Source organism: Mus caroli, chromosome 5, assembly GCF_900094665.2.
Source record: "Mus caroli chromosome 5, CAROLI_EIJ_v1.1, whole genome shotgun sequence".
NCBI classification, from domain to species: domain Eukaryota; kingdom Metazoa; phylum Chordata; class Mammalia; order Rodentia; family Muridae; genus Mus; species Mus caroli.
This window is the reverse complement of record NC_034574.1, coordinates 94,228,268-94,235,106: the sequence shown is the minus strand read 5'-3', so window position 1 is coordinate 94,235,106 and position 6,839 is coordinate 94,228,268.

Genomic DNA, 6,839 nt, shown 5'->3' with positions numbered 1-6,839 from the left:
AGAGAGAGGTGAAAGTAGATGGTAGGCTAGTTGGGAAAAGGAAGGGGATTATTGGGTGTGTGTGTGTGTGTGTGTGTGTGTGTGTGTGTGTGTGTGTGTGTGCTGCTAGGTCCCAAAGGAACCCAGGACAAATGGCTGAGGTGTTGATTAACATATCAAAGCAGATGCCAGCTTGCTCTCCCAGCATCCCTCAGTACTTGTGGCTCCTTTCTCTCCCAAGTTCTGGGCTTCCTTTTCCCCAAGTTCAGATGCCTAGATAACTCAGCCATTTTGGCTACATGCTCTCCTGGCCTCTAGTCTCCAGTCTTGGTTCTCTTGGTCTTCTTCTTCTTTGATCTCTCTTCTCTTCTCTTCTCTTCTCTTCTCTTCTCTTCTCTTCTCTTCTCTTCTCTTCTCTTCTCTTCTCTTCTCTTCTCTTCTCTTTCCTCCTCTCTTTCTCATCTCCTTTTCTCTTGCTCTTCCCCTTTCTCTCTCCTCTGAAGGCCAGGTCTGTTCTACTGCCTCCATTCAATCTGTATCTTTCCAGGTACCTCTGGCTGTTCGTTCTCTCCTTCATGTCTACAATAAAACCCTCTCCTCCCTGGGGCAGTGGTGGCTCACCCCTTTAATCTCAGCACTCCGGAGGCAGAGGCAGGCGTTTCTCTGAGTTCCAGGTCAGAATGAGTTCCACAACAGTCAAAGAAAGCTGTCTTGAAAAACAAATGGAGTGGCTCCGCCCTCTCCTTTTTCTTTCAAGACAAGAGAGGACAGAGTGTTGCATGTGACAGAAATAAAACATGTATGTGTAGAGAAATTAAACCTGTTATTACTTATAAAAATATATGCTAATCAAAACACTTCAAAATCAAAACAGTTTTTCAAACCTTAGCATGATGAAAGGCTTTAGAATAGAAAATATTTTAAACACAGGACAGGTTTAAATTTTTGTGCAAAGAAAAGTTCTCTAATGATAAGTTAAATAAAAAATTATAATGTGTAATAAGAGCATCATAAAAATTGTCTAGGAAAAATGCTGTTGGGTAGTGGGAGAAGGGCAGATGCTGACATGAACAGGAAGAAATGTGAAGGTCTGGAAGAGAAGCTGGGCTTTCCTGGAGTTCTGCCCACTCTGAAGGACGGAGAAGAGCAGGGCCTGGCTGTCCAACACACCCACCTGCTGGGTGCATGTGGATCTAAATGATGGACAAAGGCAGAAAAGTCACCTTTAGGAGGGTAGACACAAGTCAGGAAGTAACAGAGTGTGGGCAGCTGGTGGAGACATACATGAAGTCTAACATACAGTCAAAGGCTGACTGCATGATCTTGCTCATTTCAATCTGTGTACAACCATACAAGGTAGATACTTTTATTTCTTTTTCCTGTTTACAGTGGTGGAAATGCAACTTAAGAAGGAGAAGGGACAGTCAAGTACCTGGAAAAGCCCGAATCTGAAGCTTCCAAGGCTCAAGTTACCCACTTCCAGTTTCCAATTCATCAAACATAGTTAAGGTATTTTCTGTGCCACACAGCAGACGTTCTCTAATGATAAGTTAAATGAAAAAAAACAGACAAAAAAATAATAACATGTAATAAGAGCATCATAAAAAAATGCCAAGGAAAAAATGCTGTTGGGTGACCCAATCCTGTCACAGCTTCAACACAAACCACCACAACTCACGTGAGTGCACTTCATTTTCTTCTGAGACTTCCAGCAATGATATTGTCACATGGGCAGGTCCCAGAGAACCCCGGAGGTGGTGGTGGTGGTGGTGGTGTGTGTAGGGAGGGGGTATGATTTACTGAGCCTCCTTAGGATCCCTGCTACTGCCCTGCCAGCCCCACACTTGGCTCAATCCCTTTCCCCTAAGAAACAACAGTAGAAACAAAAAAACTCCTCCCTGTGCAGAAGGGCTTGCATAGAGATGCTAAGGCCATTCTTTGGGTAGCAGCCCCCTCCTCCCAGTCCTCTCTTGCCAGGCTGCTGGCCCCTCTTCCTCACCATGCCCAGCTGCGGAATCACCGCTACATCTCTATTCATTGTTAAGTGACCAGACTAGGCAAATAGGAAGACGAATGGTTAGTCAGGGAAATTTGGGCCACCGTGATTGGAAAGGTACAGAGGAAAACACTATGGCCCGAGTCCCTTTGAAACACACTGACAGTTGACAGATGAGTGCCCATAAAATGACAAAGGCCTCCCTGTGTAAAGCCTTTTGCCACCAGTGCTTCTCCCTGGGAAACTAACTGCCCTCAACTGTCAGTGAAAATATTATATATATTTTTTCTGGCAAGTATTCTCATTCCCATTTCTCTAACCACAGAAGAGCCCACATTTTGCAGGAGTGACCACTGCTCTCATCCTGGACGTCTTGATAAGAAACAACAGGTTAGCCTGTTAGCCAAGTGATTGTAACTGGGAGAGTAGACTGGAACATGGAGCTGTATGAAACCTGTTTGTGCTCCAGTGTGAAGCCAGGAACAGATACTGGGAGAAATCCGTGGCATTGAAAACCTGCCTTAGTGACCCTATGGAGCTGTGAAGTGAGTGTGTGTTTCTTCATTACACAGGATGCTGTGTGTGCCCTGCAGAAAGCCCTGCTGGTGATGCTATTTCTTATTCTCCATCTGTTTGTCTGTCCCATTGCTTTCTGTGCTAGAGACTGTTAAATGGGGAGGGAGAGGGGGAAGCAGAGGTAGGGGAGAGAGGGCTGTGGGCTCTGGTGACAAGAGCCAACGACTCTACGATGGTAGGCCCTCCCTTTCTATGGGGACATTTTCCCTTGAGTCACACAGAAGGAAGGTATTTTCCTTCTAAGTGAAGTCCAGACTCTCCTAGGTCAGTTTCTTACCAGAGAGCCTTGCTGCCTGGGAGAATTTCCTGTGAGGATAGAAATATTCTAAATGTATGCTGTCCACTAGGAGTCACGTGCAGGAATGGCTCGAAGGCATTTGAAATGTGACTCTGATGATCAAGAGTTTTAAATCTTATTTTACTTTAATTCAATGTGTTGGAATTTCTCCCCCTCCCCCATCCCCTCTCCTTCACCCTTTCTTCCTTCTTCTAGTTTGCCTTCTTCTGTATGCATTTAGCACTGGAGATCGAACCCAGGTCCTTGTCCATGCTGGGAAAGTGCTGTCTCACTGAGCTATATCCATGGTCCTAACATCTGAATCTAAGAGGATGCACTTAGTTGTATCCAGACAGCACATTGCAGGCCACCCAGATGCAGAATGTTCAACCATTGTGATTGCAAGCCTAAGATGGACTAAAGTCCAGACATCACAAGTGTGGAATTTTTTGAGCTTTGATCCATTTAGCATAGGGACAAGAAGTGATGGGCCCCTCTGCAGGTCCGTAGCTGCTCCCTTTTCCTGTCCACAGATCTTCCCTGGAGAAGCTCTGGGGTCACCTATTTCACCTCTTTGTTTCAGCTGAACTCTATTTCAGCCTTTGAATGAGTAAAGCCTTGGCTCTTTTGTACTCCAAGCCTGTTTCCATTGGCATCAGAGGAGAATTTCCTCCCTGTTAGCCACCTGATCCACTAGCTGGGACAGTGTTTGCTGGGCTTAGAGCCCAGGAAATGTCTGAGCAGGTTTTTCTCAGCTTCCTGGCTGGGATCCTGCCCTCCTCAGTGACACCTGCTGGCTTCCTATCCCCTCTGCTCCTGGGAGCTGCCAACCCTTCCTGTGTTTGCTCTTTGGCTTTGAGCTTTGACTCTCTTTCTACCATCTTCATGGTGGCTCTTTCTGCGTCTTGGGATTCCCACGTCATGCACTCAGACCCCCTTCAGGAAGCTGCAGGGTTCAGGAGTGTTTACCTTAGGCAAGAAAGCTGCCTGATGCTTTCAAATTCTTGGCACTGTCTGCTCTCCGATCTTAAATGCTTCAAGCTCCTTGGCTATGCTCACATTTCTTCTGGTTCTCCTTCTGGCCTCCCGTCTCTTTTGGGGAAAGGTGTTTGCTATATTTTTCTCTTTTTCCTACTCCCCCTTTCATTATTAGTATTTGCTGTTAGGTCTATAACCTTATTCCATCCTGCCCATCCCCCACAAATAGGCAGCCACATGCTATCACTGTTAGTTTACAGGTGATTCCGCTAGGCAATGCCAGGGACTTAGCAATGGCTTCCGTTACCCATCATCTGTTATTGTTACCAGGCTAGGTGATGTATAAAAGGACCGCTCACCTCTGCCTCTCCAGGTCTCTCCATCCCTCTCTCCCTCTGTTCCCGCATGTTCCCAGCCAGTCTCTCTCTCCCCTTCTCTGTCCTTCTCGGTCCATGCTTCGCTGCCCCCTTGGCTCTGCTGCCTCTATCCCTTCTCTAGGTCCTCACTCCCCTTCCTGACCCCAAATAAGCCTCCATTATATTAAGTCTGTTGCATGGTGTGATTTCTTAGGGGGCATCTTGGCATGGGCCAGTCAGGTACCATCCCCACCCCACCCCACCCCACTCCCTGCTGTTATATTTTATAACAATCTCGCTTATTGAACCATGAGGTAAGTGGAGGACTTCTCTTGATATGTGTGGAACATTTAATTAGAGAGACTTAAAACTGTCTGTTATTGTAGTGGGTTGGCCTGATGCTGCTTGTACTCTGAGACCCCAAGACCTGGTTTTCCCAGAGACAAGAGACTCTGCACATAGAACCAAGTGACACTGTGTGACTTTGCCCTCAAGTTATTTCTGATTGGTAAACAAAGATGCCTAAAGCCAATAGCTGGGTGGAAGAGACATAGGTAGGGTTTAGGGTTCTCAGGCTTGGGGGTTGGAGGAGAATCACAAGAAGAAGGTGGAGGAGGAAGGAGAAGCCACCATGGGTTAGGTGAGCCAGAGGGCCTTAGGTGGCCCTGAGGGCCAGCCGATTGGAGTTAAGAGCAGCCTAAATAAAACACAATAAGTACTAAGTGAATTCTAATTAAATATTCCACAAATATTAAAAGAACTCCTCCATACTGGATTTACCTTATGGTTCAATGAGCAAGGTTGTCATAAAATATATTAATTTGGGGTTATCAATAGGAAAGTAGTTTCTAATAACATAGAGGGTAGATATATGCCCAGCTCTTGTCCTGTTTAAGGCTGATTGTAAATATAAAGGTTGTGTATGTCTTTTATCTGGGAACTAAATGATCAAGGCTGGGTTAGAATCCCAGGGTTGGGATTAAAAATTTCTACAAAATGTGATCTTCCTCCTCTCACAACTCTACCCTGATATGTTTTGTGTTGTACACATATGGATTTTTGAATCAGTTTTAGTAGCTCCTTTGGGGAAATAAAATTATCCTTGGGGTGATTTAGAGTGGAATAACTTCCTTCCTTGGAAGTTACCTCCTGGCTGAGATGGAATGTCTTCAACTGCCATCATCTGTGCTTAACCCAATCTCCTTTACACCGACTGAACTAGGGGACATGGTGACAAGTGCTAGACAAATCAGTCTTCTCCCAGGAACCTAAGGTTGACAGGCAGGCAGGCAGGCAGGCTGTGTGGGATCATTCTACTCAAGAAATATAAGTGAAAGAGATTTACAAAGGAATGGTTAAATCCTCAAGAAGACTGAAAATATTCAAGAGTCATTATACATCGAGACGAAAGCAGCCACAATAAGGAGAAAATGAAAATATTCTAGCTACCCGACGCTGCTTGGTGATCACCACTCCTTTAACCAAGGAGATGCTCTTGGTCTGGCCATCATGAGGCATTGAGTTGGGAGACTCATGAGAATTCATCTCTATCTCTGCAAAGGTGCTGCACTGACCAGCTTGTGATAGGTAGAGAGAACACAGGCTGTGAGTGCCATGGGCAAGACCGTTGAAGGAACCTATGAAGACTGCTTGTCTAAGTAACACCAGGGTCTAGGGGGTCCCTGGAGATGCCCCCATGAAACCCATTAGCAAGTTCTCCATTTCCAGATACTACAGCCCTCAGACATAATCAACAACTGCATGGATTCTAAGTCATCTTCATCAGACCTCCTATAAAACCTGCATCCATTTCTCATCAAATGTGTAGGAAGCCCTCGAACTTACACATCCTACCCATGTTCCGGGCATTGTGTCTGTGTTGTCTAACAGGGCGAATGGGTCCCTGAAGTCTACATGGTAGAATGATTGTAATGACAAGCAACATGGCTTCATGTTTGATGTCTCCAGCTTGAATAGATATCTAATAGTATCCATAAAAATAATCTCCTCCTACTCATAGGAGGAAATTTGGAATCAAAGTGTGGAACAGAGACTGAAGGAAAGGCCATCCAGAGACTGCCCCACCTGAGGATCCATCCCATATACAGTCACCAAATCTGGGCACTATTGTAGATGCCAGGAAGTTCTTGCTGACAGGAGCCTGATATGGCTGTCTCCTGAGAGGCTGTCAGAGCCTGACTAATACAGATGTGGATGCTTGCAGCCAGCCTTGAGCACAGGGTCCCTGATGAAGGAATTAGAGAAGGGACTGAAGGAGCTGATGGGGGTTGTAGCACGGTGGGAAGAGCAACAATGTAACCTGGCCAGAGCCCCTGGAGCTCCCAGGGATAGGTACCACCAACCAAAGAATACAAATGGAGGGACCCATGACTTCGTCTGCATACATGGCAGTGGATGGTGTCTTGTTGGACATCAGTGGGAGGAGTGACCCTTGGGCCTGAGGGTGTTCGATGTCCCAGTGTAGGGGAATGCTATTGTGGGAAGACAGGAGTGGGTGGGGGAGCACCCTCATAAAAGCGGGGGAGGAGGGATGGGATAGGGGGTTTCCAAAGGGGAGACCTGGAAAGGGTAAAACATTTGAAATGTAAATAAAGAAAATATCCAATAAAAAAATAAAGTAACCCCTAAAAAGAGGCAGGAGAAGAAGGAGGAGGGG